Genomic DNA, 11,454 nt, shown 5'->3' with positions numbered 1-11,454 from the left:
GACAGCGAAACTCCCGAAACTGTCCATATATATACAGACGGCAGTAAGACACTGGACGGTGTGGGGGCGGCGGTGACGCTCTGGAGAAATCAATGCGAGTTAGGAGCTCATAAATTACCACTTGCCCATTTCTGCAGTGTTTATCAAGCAGAGCTGGTCGCTCTAAACAAGGCAGTGCAGTTGGCAACAAAGCGAAATGGGACCGGCTTTAACATTTACAGTGACTCAAGGTCTGCGCTTGACGCGGTAGCGGGAACCCGCTCGTTGACATGTTGAGGTCCAATCCTCACAAGGAGATTAAGCTTTTCTGGGTCAAAGCACATGCGGGAAGGGAGGGAAATGAGCGAGCGGACGAGTTGGCAAAGAAAGCTGCCAGCAATGTTAAGTTAAGGCCGGTCTATGATCGCTGCCCACTGTCACACCTCAAACGCATCATAAGAGCAGGAACACTGCATAAGTGGCACACCAGATATAATAACACATCTACAGGTAAAATCACAAAAATATTCCTTCCGGATGCAATTGCAGCATATAGAATCCTAAGTACCGTTGAACCTAACTACGTTCTGACGCAGGTCCTCACTGGTCATGGGGGCTTCTCAGAATATTTGTATAGGTTTAAATGCAAAAGCACTCCTACATGCCCATGCGGGCATCATGAAGAGTCCGTGCCTCACATACTAATCGATTGTCCGATATATGGCTATGAGAGGCATGAGCTAACGCAAAAACTAAAAGACAAACAATTAGAAATACATACCATAGCCGATATCATGGCGGACAAAAAAGCTAGGCCCATATTTCTAGAATTCTGTTTAAGAATAGCCAAAAAGTAATTAATAAAAACAAAACAAGATAATTCACTAACACCCTAACGGCTCAAAAAATCGGAACGAAACCGTGTATGAAAATAAGTTAGAATAAGTAAAAATAATTAATGTAGTATAAAGTAATCAATATACTTGTTATCCACTTATTTAAAATTAGAATATTAAATATTGTAATTAGAATTAGAATAAAAACTTCGTATAAGAAGTTAGTCGAAACAATTGTATAAGATAAGACTCTTTAATATTGTTATAAGAGAATCAAACGTGTGTTAGAAGAAGTTAAGTATTATGTTGTAATAAATAAGACTCTTAAATATTGTTATTTTGATTAAAACTAAACATGTATTAGAAGTAAGTTAGAATAAGTAACATTGTGATGATCAATAAAAACCCCACAAGTTGTTTCACTTTAGCTCGAAATCCACGGCCCGGGGATAACCTCGCCCGGGGGGTAGGCTATTAGGCAAAAAAAAAAAAAAAACCTAACCTAACCCAGTTTCGGAACTCACGCCGTGCTGAGTGCATACAAATTTTTTGCTCAGTTAAATAAAAATCGTAGTGTTGGAAATAATAAGTTAAGTTAAGTAAATGTTCTTTATATGTGTGTTGTCAAGCAAATAAGTGCATTTCGACAAGAAAACAGCTTCAGAAAGCTTCTGAATAATTCAGTTTACGAAATTGTTTAATGTGTTGTGTTGTCGCAATCAACTGATAAGTACGTGTATCGTGCGTAGAAAATACTATGGTGTGTATAAGTGTTATTCCTAACTATTAAATTGGTAAATAAGTTAACATTTATGTGTAAATATTACATTGACTGCTAACTCAATCATACATTTCAAAACATTCTTCATAATATATATTCTATTTATAGAATTTACCGACGCCATTAGCTTATAAAATAACAAGAACTTTTAGTGACTTTTAATTAAATTTTCATAGAAAGTGGAGGAATAAGGAATTTCAAACAGACTTATAAAAAATTAAATTAATATTATTTAATTGTAATTGTGAAAAACGAAGTCATAAGGCGTGTAAGTACTAAACTTAAAAAATAAAAAATCTATCAATTGACACTACCGCCGCCATTTCCTTGTTTGTCCGTCGTCAAACCACAGAGTAGTTAACCAGTGACACAGAGTATATACCAGAAAACAATTACTAGTACTGATGGCGTTATATTTGATACGGGAAATAGAAAAAGATTTGGTATTACATCAATATATTACATACATAAATCAGTTAGAAAATATTTGAATATTAAAATGTCGTCTGATAAAATGCCGCTTAGTTCGCCAAAAACGCCAACGGAAAAATTGGGAGAATCTTCGCGTCCTGTATGGAAATGGTCACCAAGTGATGCACGAAAGTCATACAACGCCGCAATTGAAAAGTTAGATGACTCTTGGAATATTCCGTCCTCAACTAAAAAGATCATCAAAGATGCCTTGGACCTGTTTTATGACTTAATTAGAGATGTAAACAGCGAAAACTTAGCTTTAAAGAGGGAAATGACAAAAATGAAACAAGATATGGAAAATATGGTTCAAGATGATAGCCAGGCTGGAACCACCCCCAAAAATCTGGATCACCTACTAGGTGTTAAGGCCCTTAATGTCAAGAGCGACAAGTTGCAACAAGATATTGAACGCATCGCCTCACAAACAACGCGGTTTCTCGAGACACCGCCGCAAATTGCTGTATCGCCGACCTATGCGGACGTTGTAGCACGAGCTCCGGCCACATCCGGTCACGCAATAATCGTAGGGAGCACGTCTCAAGACGACTCGAGCGAGAGTGTGCTCAAAAAGATTAGGGTGGCCGTCGATCCAAATAAAACTGGGGCCCGAGTCGATAGTGTCCGCGGATCGAGGGAAGAGGTGGAAGTTGTGACCGGCCGACTCAAAGAGAGCCCGACACTCACTTACCAGCAAGTAAAGGGGAAGAACCCTCTCATTATTATTAAGGATGTCCTGTCAGACCTTAAGGACGAAGATGTTCTTTTGGCCCTGACAGCACAAAACAAATGGTTATTTTCTGGGCTCTCAGAAGAGGAGCAAATAATGGAGATCCGATTTCGAAGACGGTGCCGCAACCCTCACGTAAACCATATCGTTATGCGCGTAGCTCCAAAGCTGTGGCAGCGGGTGACGGCGGAAGGTTCAGTCCACATTGACCTCAAGCGGTCAACGGTGGAGGACTTCTCGCCGGTCATCCAATGTACCCGCTGTCTTGGATTTGGACACGGTCGACGAAACTGCAAAGAAGCTAATAGCCTATGTAGTCACTGTGGTGGCCCTCACCTACGACACGATTGACCTCATTATATTGTGGGAGAACAACCATGCTGCCTCAATTGCCGGAGCGCTGGCCTGGAGAAAACAGACCATGGGGCTTTTAGTGTCGAGTGTCCGGTCAGGCGAAAGTGGGACTCCATAGCCCGCCTGAGCGTGACATATTGTTGAGGAACCCGCGGTGCTTAGTTATAAATAATGATATATAACTATTTTCATTTTAAATTGCTTACATTGTATTGAAATTATTGAAATATTACTATTAAAAATAAATAGTTATTTAGTTTGTTAGAGTATTAAACTACTTGAAAAATAAAATGTTATCGTATTTCAGTTATATAATAGTTTTCCTATGTGAAAATGTATATAATATATAGTTTGAAAGGTTTCTATAGCAATATTCTAATCTAATTTGTTAGTGGCTTTTGTAACTTTGTAATATTGTTGTGTCTATAAAAATAAATCGAAAACCTTTCAGGCTTATTACAATAATAGCTCATTACAACATAAGTACCAATATTGGTTTTCAAGATTTATAGGAACTTGTACTTTTAAAATTAATACTTTAAACTTAAAACATAAGATATAAGTAATTGCTAAGGTAACGTAGTCTTATATTGTTTCGAATTAATAAGAAACAATAAATAATAATAACAATACTTATAAGTTATAGGCAAATTCTTAAAAGTGCAAACATAACAAATATTTTTACTTTTCAATATTATGTTAGCTATAAAAACATTAATTATTATATTATTTGATTTTCAGATATGTTAAAGTGTTACAGGTGATTATAAAAATTAATGTGTTAATCTTTATTAATGTGTTAGCTTTAGAATGTTCATATAGCATTGTATACTTACTAAGCAGCTATGATTTGTGTTAGATTTTTATTTTTGTAAATTTAAAAACAAGTTGGAAAGCCTTTCAGTTTTATTATATTAGCTCTTTATGACTGAGTTAAGATACTCTTATTTTTGTCGATTTTGAAGATTTATATGTTAAAAAATTGTACTTTTATTATTAAAACTATAAAATATGTAATTTAAAGTGTTTAGGTATTTGAAGTAAAATATATAAGCATTATATAGTTAGTTGAATATTAATGCGGTAAAGAATTGTAAAGGTGAAAGAGTGTACTATTTCTATTAATTTTTGGTTCTTAAAAGCTTCTATAGCACTGTATATTCAGCAGTTAGCATTTGTTATTTTATTATATCGGTTACGAAAACTTAAATCTTAAAAAAGTAATTAAAATTAAAAGTGTGAAGCTAGTTTAAGCAAATATATTTTATTTATAGTTAATTAAATAGTAATGCGTATGAGTACAACGAATTTTGCTTGTCCAAAAGGGTTGTACTCTTATTAGTTTATGGAATAGAAAATGCACATAGATTTTACTACAAAGAGACTGTCTGATATGTCTGTCTATATGATAATAGATGGACCAGGCATTTCTATGCTGTTCTATCTTTATTATCTAATTATATGTTATAAATGTATTGTATGCGAAGTAGCATTTATGTTAACCTTTTGATTACATGTAAAGGGCTGCCGGGGAAAAACAAAAAAAAAAACAATCAAACAAAAAAAAAAATATAATAAAGAAAAAAAAAATAATCAAACAATAAAAAAAAAAAACCGGCAGTCTCTCTAGATAATAAATGAGAAGTGTACTTATTTACACAATAATTTAAAACTCTACGATATATATTACGATTCTAACAAATACGGTCAATTCACTTTCAGCAAATATTGTAAGTAATGACTGTAATATAGGATCAAAACCCCGACCGCTTGATGGTTGGGAAAAAATAGTTAAATTATATATTAATAGGAAAAAATTTTTTTTTTTTTTGGGGAGCTTGTCAGGTAACCTCCACGAGTGCCTCAGTGCTAGGGCTCAGGATTAAGGTTCGGGTGGAGGACTAGTATTGGGGCTGGTGCTCCCTGGTAACATCGGCACATAATGGCGGATACTGCTTGCCGATGGCAAATAACCTGACACTGCGTTCATCTTCGTGTCTCTCTGGAGAAGCAGAGAGCATTGAAGAGGAGCAAGAGGAAGCTCGTGATTACGAGCCCTAAGGCGAGTTTGGTGTGCACTTGCACTGCCTCCGATCAGGTTGCGTGGGAGCTATTCCTTGCGCGACCCTCGTCATGAGATCGTAATCCCATAAGTGTAGCGGGTCACGGTCATGTCTCTGATCTGACACTGGGACCGAGGGTCTTGGCTTAACCGCCCGGACCGCGAGGAATAAACCTCTATAAAAAAATATCCGAATTCTCAAGTTCTGGTGCGCGGCGATGGAATGAATGGCTGACGGATTCTGCCCTTCTTCTCAGAAGGGCTTCAGTCGTGAGCGCACTCCCAGCTAGGGTACCTGTGGATCCCCTAGTTGGGTTACAAATTTACACTTGCCCAGGTATTTCGGCTCTGCCTGGGTTGACGTTTAAAATAAATGAGACGGAAGAGGGGAGTCATCAGTCGGAGTCTGGAGAAGTGTCTGAATCTGCGACCAGCATAATGAGTGTAGACAGCAGGACAAGTGCTGGCCGGAAGAGGCCACGTAGCGGCAACCATTCTGGTATTGCCAAACGTGGAAGGGGCAGGCCCCTTACAACTGGTCAATATGTTGGCCTGGCACAGGCGAAGAGTGAGTTAGCTGCAAGCAAAAAGGCCGCAGAGCAGGCGGAAAGAGATGCTGCTCAAGAAAAAGAGGTTGCTGATATAACAACTCTTATCACTGAAAGGCGGCGGCTGGGAACCAGTTCCTCTGTGGATTTAGAGGATATGGAGAGTCTGACGGCTAATGAACTCGGCGAACGAGTTAATTCCGCCATCCTAGCCATAAAAAGTGTCTCCCGAGTGTCCAAGGGACTCAAGGGCACATTCCAAAAAGCCCTGAAAGAGGCGGTGGCTTCAATTGATGAGGCCTTTGAAGTGCTTAAGAGTCGCACTTCTACGGAGGAAACGATACGGCTGCGAGCTGAGAATACTCGGCTAGTGACTGAAATGGCGGAACTCCGGAGCGAGCAAGGAAAGCTGCGAGCCGATCTGTCTCAATTACGACAGGAAAGGCTCCGGGGGACAGATTCCATTGAATCGGAGCAATTCAGCCTGCTTCTAAAAGAGGTGTCCAATTTGTCAGCCCGCTTCTCGGTGATCGAGGGACGTGTTCTGCGTCCTCCACTGGCAGCAAATAGGTGATTGGCAAAAGCTGTAGGACCTTCCTATGAGGAGGTTGCTAGCAATGTGAGTGCGTCTGTAATGGGTACGAGTCCAAGCCGACAGAGTCGAAAGGATCCTGTTGCCTACCTAACCTAACCTAACCTAACCCAAACTTCCTCCTTCTGTAGCATTACGTGCTCGCAGAAGGAGGAAACCGCCTTCCAGGACTCCTCACTGTCCAGCATGCTCTTGACCATGCCAGGCAGCGAGAGGTCCTGGCCGATCACTGTCCTCAGGTCTTGACGCCTCGTTTCCCACGCGGCGCAATTCCGGAGGGTGTGATCGGCCGAATCCTCCTCGGTGTCATCACAGTGATGACACCGAGGCGATACCTCCTTCCTCACAACCCGGCACAGATATCGTCCAAAGCAGCCATGGCCCGACAACACCTGTGCCAGGCGGAAGGAGATCTCTCCCTTTCGTCTTTTCTTCCAGTCACTTAGGACTGGAAGAATGGCGCCAATAGTGCGCGCGCCCACTTGGGAGGACTCAAGTTCCTCCCGCCACTGCCGCATAATGGCAGCGTCAGCCGCGCGCCTTATAGACGCCTCGCGCTCCCTCCAAATTTCGCCGCCCATTTCCGCCTTAAGGCGATATAGGGCGGCGCTCATGCGAGCCTCCAAGGCCCAGGGCGGAGTGCCCGCAATAACGCAAGCCGCATCAAATGATACTGTCCGATGGGCGATTGACCCTTGGGCCAACCCAACCCAACCCAACCCACCGGGCCCCGACGGGGTACCCGGTAGGGTGTGGGTGCTCGCCTTGAAGGCCCTCGGGCCCAGAGTGGTCGAGCTCTTCGACACGTGTATGCGGCGTGGTCGCTTTCCGAAGAAGTGGAAGATCGGTAGGCTCGTGTTGCTGCGCAAGGAGGGTCGCCCGGCAAACTCTTCGAGCGGATTATTTCCGCGCGCCTCGTCGACCACCTCGAACAGGTCGGGCCGGGGCTGAGTGACCGGCAGTTCGGTTTCCGCCGAGGCCGGTCGACGGTCGACGCCATCGCGCGTGTAAGGGACCTCTCGGAGGAGGCAGTGTCCCGGGGAGCGGTCATCTTGGCGGTGTCTCTAGACATTGCTAACGCCTTTAATACCCTACCCTGGGGCTGTATCGGGGCGGCGCTGGCCTATCATGGCATGCCCGACTACCTGCGTCGTCTCCTTTTCGACTACTTCTCCGAGCGGGAAGTGGTGTACCAGACGCGCGACGGGTGGGTCCGCCGGGTCGTGACGTGCGGAGTTCCACAGGGATCGGTTCTTGGGCCGCTCCTGTGGAATATCGGCTACGACTGGGTGCTGCGGGGCGCCAATCTGCGGGGGGTCGACGTAACGTGTTACGCCGACGACACCCTCGTCACGTCCTGCGGCGCCACGTACCGTGAGGCGGCCCTGTTGGCGACGGCCGGAGTGGCCCATGTGGTGGCCCGAATCCGCTGGCTGGGGCTGGAGGTGGCGCTGGAAAAGACAGAGGCTCTGTGATTTCACGGAGCCCGACGCGCCCCTCCCGTAGGATCCCGATTGGTGGTCGGCGGCGTCTCCATCGCTGTCAAGTCGACGATGCGGTACCTGGGCGTCGTCCTCGACAGCCGCTGGAAGTTCCGGGAACACTTCCGGCAGTTGGTCCCCAGGCTGTTGTGAGCGGCAGGAGCTCTGAGCTGGCTGCTGCCGAACCTGGGCGGGCCGACAGCCGCATGTCGCCGGTTATACGCCGGGGTGGTGCGGTCCATGGCCCTCTACGGGGCCCCGATCTGGGCAGACAACCTGTGCGCCCAAAATAGGACTCTCTTGCGCCAAGTGCAACGGGTCATGGCGATCAGGATGGTGAGGAGATACCGCACCATTTCGTGTGAGGTGGCATGCGTCCTGGCCGGGACCCCACCGTGGGACCTGGACGCGGAGATGCTCTCCGCTGTGTACTGGCGCCGCAGTGCAACAGCACAAGACGAAGAGGTGGAGCCAGAGCCGGTGGAAGCTGGGCGGCAGGGGCAACTCGACCGCCAGGTTCTCCTCCAGAAATGGAAGGACAGGCTGGCGGAACCGACCGCCGGCAGCAGGACGGTGGAAGCGATTCGGCCCGTCTTAGAATGTTGGGTCGATCGCCAACACGGGGCTCTCACCTTCCGCGCTGTGCAGATCTTGACGGGGCACGGTTGCTTCGGCAGGTACCTGTGCAGCGTGGCGGGTCGGGAGCCGACCAGCGTGTGCCACGCTTGTGGGTGTCCAGAGGACACAGCGGAGCACACGCTGACGGAATGCCCAGAGCGGATGGAGCCGCGGGCGATGCTCGTGGCGGAGATAGGGGGCGACCTGTCGCTGCCGGGCGTCGTGAGAGCCATGGATGGAAGTGACAGAGCGTGGAAGGCGGTGCTCCGATTCTGCGAGGCCGTTATGGCGCAAAAGAAAGTGGCGGAGCGGGTGAGAGAAGGCGACCCTCTGTCGAACCCAATCCGCCACAAGAGAGTGGGACGGAGGCGCCTAGCGCATGAGCGCCGCCTTCCCCCTTAATGTGGGTCTCCGGGCGGTGGAACCGGGGGGTACCATCGCCCAGTTGGAGGAGACCCCCGGGACGGCTGGCGTGTCCCGTGTTCCGGCACGCCAAGTGGAATGGTGAGTGGCGTCACAGGTGGGCGTCCACAAGATGGGTCCGAATCGGACAACCATCGGGGGAGCAGAGGAAGTGTGCGAAAGCGTTCCCGCAGCTCCGCCGGAAGACGGTGAGGAGGAACACCGCTGGTTTTTAGCCGGTAAGAGTCCGGCATAACCCGACAGTGCCCCCCCGTGCCTGTCGGGTATCCATGAGGATTTTCCAGCGAAAAAAAAAAAAAAAACCCAACCCAACCCAACCCAACCTAACCTAACCTAACCTAAACAATACATAGGAATAAGTATAGTACGTATGTTATTATTTTACTGTATTGTGTGTAAGTATGTAAATAAATATATGTCGGATTAAATCCTCGTACTTAGATGTCTGCCCCAAATGAGGTCATTTGGAAACAAACATTGTATTTTTCAGTGTTTTCTAGAACATGGCAGCACAATTATTGCGTTTCTCCGCAGAATACTCGCAAACAACGTCCATCGGTCCAATGCGAAAGCTAGTATGCAAGCAGTATTACAGTACAGTATAAGTACTGCAATCGTATCGAAACGCTGCTCGATTCAAATCAGTACTTCATAAACTTCTTCTTGTGCGTCGAAAATTATCTATAAGTTGTTGATCTCTGAGGTTTTACTGGACGATTTTGTATTGCCAGCCGATCCGTTTTACGGGCTGCTACGCTTTGCTCTTTTGATTCATAGCACGCAGACGATCCATACTAAAGCGGTTCTTTTCACCTGCAATTTCTTGTTCTTCTTCAGTCCTTTCATTCGCAATATTTCGAATCCTAGTTGCATTACGTCTTTGTCGGGAATAATTTGATCGTCTTGGTCGTGACATTGTTAATGATAATATCGGCACAATAAGCTGATAGAAACTCGAAACAACCACACCAACCGGTCAACTTCAATAACATGACGTGCACTGTCAGTTGTATTTTATAACTCATGTAGCGTGAAACTAACAAAAAACTTTATTGAATTCTTTCTATTCTCGAGATGTCATCAAAATGTCAATCCATACAAAATGTATGAGAAAATAAAAAATTTTATAATAATATTTTTTCGTAATTTTTTTGATATTTTATGACTTATTATATCCTATGTCCGTCTCCTGGCTCTAAACTACCTCCTCGCCAATTTTCAGCGATATCGGTAAGCCGTTCTTGAGTTATAAATAGTGTAACTAACACGACTTTCTTTTATATATATAGATAGATAAGATAATTCTAGTTACGATTATTAAAATTTTTGGAATCGCACCTTTGGCACTATGTCTACTGTGCTTTTGGTTTCGTCAAATTGACGTTAAAATTCCGAACAAAAGCTGCCATATTCAAATTTTCGTTCGCAACGTAAAATATGAATTAGAGTAGGCGTAGAAATTCAATGAAAGTTCGAGACGAGACTTCGAAACGAATGGAACCGTAGTAGGACACACCCTAAACTTCAATCGTAACTTTGTTTTTCGTTGAATAAGATTAGACCTACTGGCCGTAGTGCACGTACCAAAACGGTGGTCCAGGCAGAAAGGGATAGAATTCTAAGAAATCCTGTCCGAAAGCAAAAGATTTTATCTCGGGAGATGAAGATAGCACCTAGAGCCAAGTATTTTAAATGATGACTTAGGACTTGCAGTCTATAAGAGACGTACTGGTCATATCGTAACCGATAATTTAAAAAAGAATTGGGTGGTAAAATGGAAACAACTATTGAAGCGGTACGCAAACGTAGGTCACAGAAATTTGTCACAATAAAATGACCGTATTTATGCTGAAAGCACTATGGAAGCTTCCCAATACTAATTGGGACAGAGGGCATCGTGGGCACTATCCGCCTTCAGTGATGGACAGTTTGGTGGACTGACTGAGCCATACTTTTATGATAAAGGTATCAAAACATCGGCACAAGTGTATAAAGATACTATTCATGAGAAGGTAGTGCAGCCGCTTAACAACAGCATGTTCAATAACCAATAATGCTCCTCATTGTTTCAGTATTTATGGCAAGACTAGGTATATACGGCCGTGTTTACGACACAATGTATCTGATGAATTTTAGGTACCAAGTAAAACAATTAATGGATAATGTATTTTACGGAATAACACAAATACTGCTAAATAATATGCTACAGTGTACGCCCCTGCCCTCTTGCAAACACTGCAGGTAAGATACGTTTCAAGAACCTGTGTCAGGTTGACAAGAAATCGACGCACGTTTGTTTCAGAGTTGATTTGTGCGTAATAATGTTATTTTCTTTTGAGTACCAACCTACGGATAACCTACCAACAAATACTAATTTGTTGGTAGGTAAGTACGTGGCCAGTGGCGTAGCGTTCCTTGGCTGGGCCCCGTATAAAAATTTGCTTGAAGGCAAGAGTCTCATAAGAATGAAGGATAATGATTTCTCACACAAGAAATAAAATGTTTTTATGTAATTTAAAGAAATTTTTATTCATTACTAGCTGACCCGACAGACGTTGTTCTGTATATAATAAATAAAA

The sequence above is a fragment of the Leptidea sinapis genome, chromosome 28 (assembly GCF_905404315.1).
Source record: "Leptidea sinapis chromosome 28, ilLepSina1.1, whole genome shotgun sequence".
Classification (NCBI taxonomy): Eukaryota; Metazoa; Arthropoda; class Insecta; order Lepidoptera; family Pieridae; genus Leptidea; species Leptidea sinapis.
The sequence above is the reverse complement of the archived record's forward strand: the minus strand, read 5'-3'. Positions refer to the sequence as shown.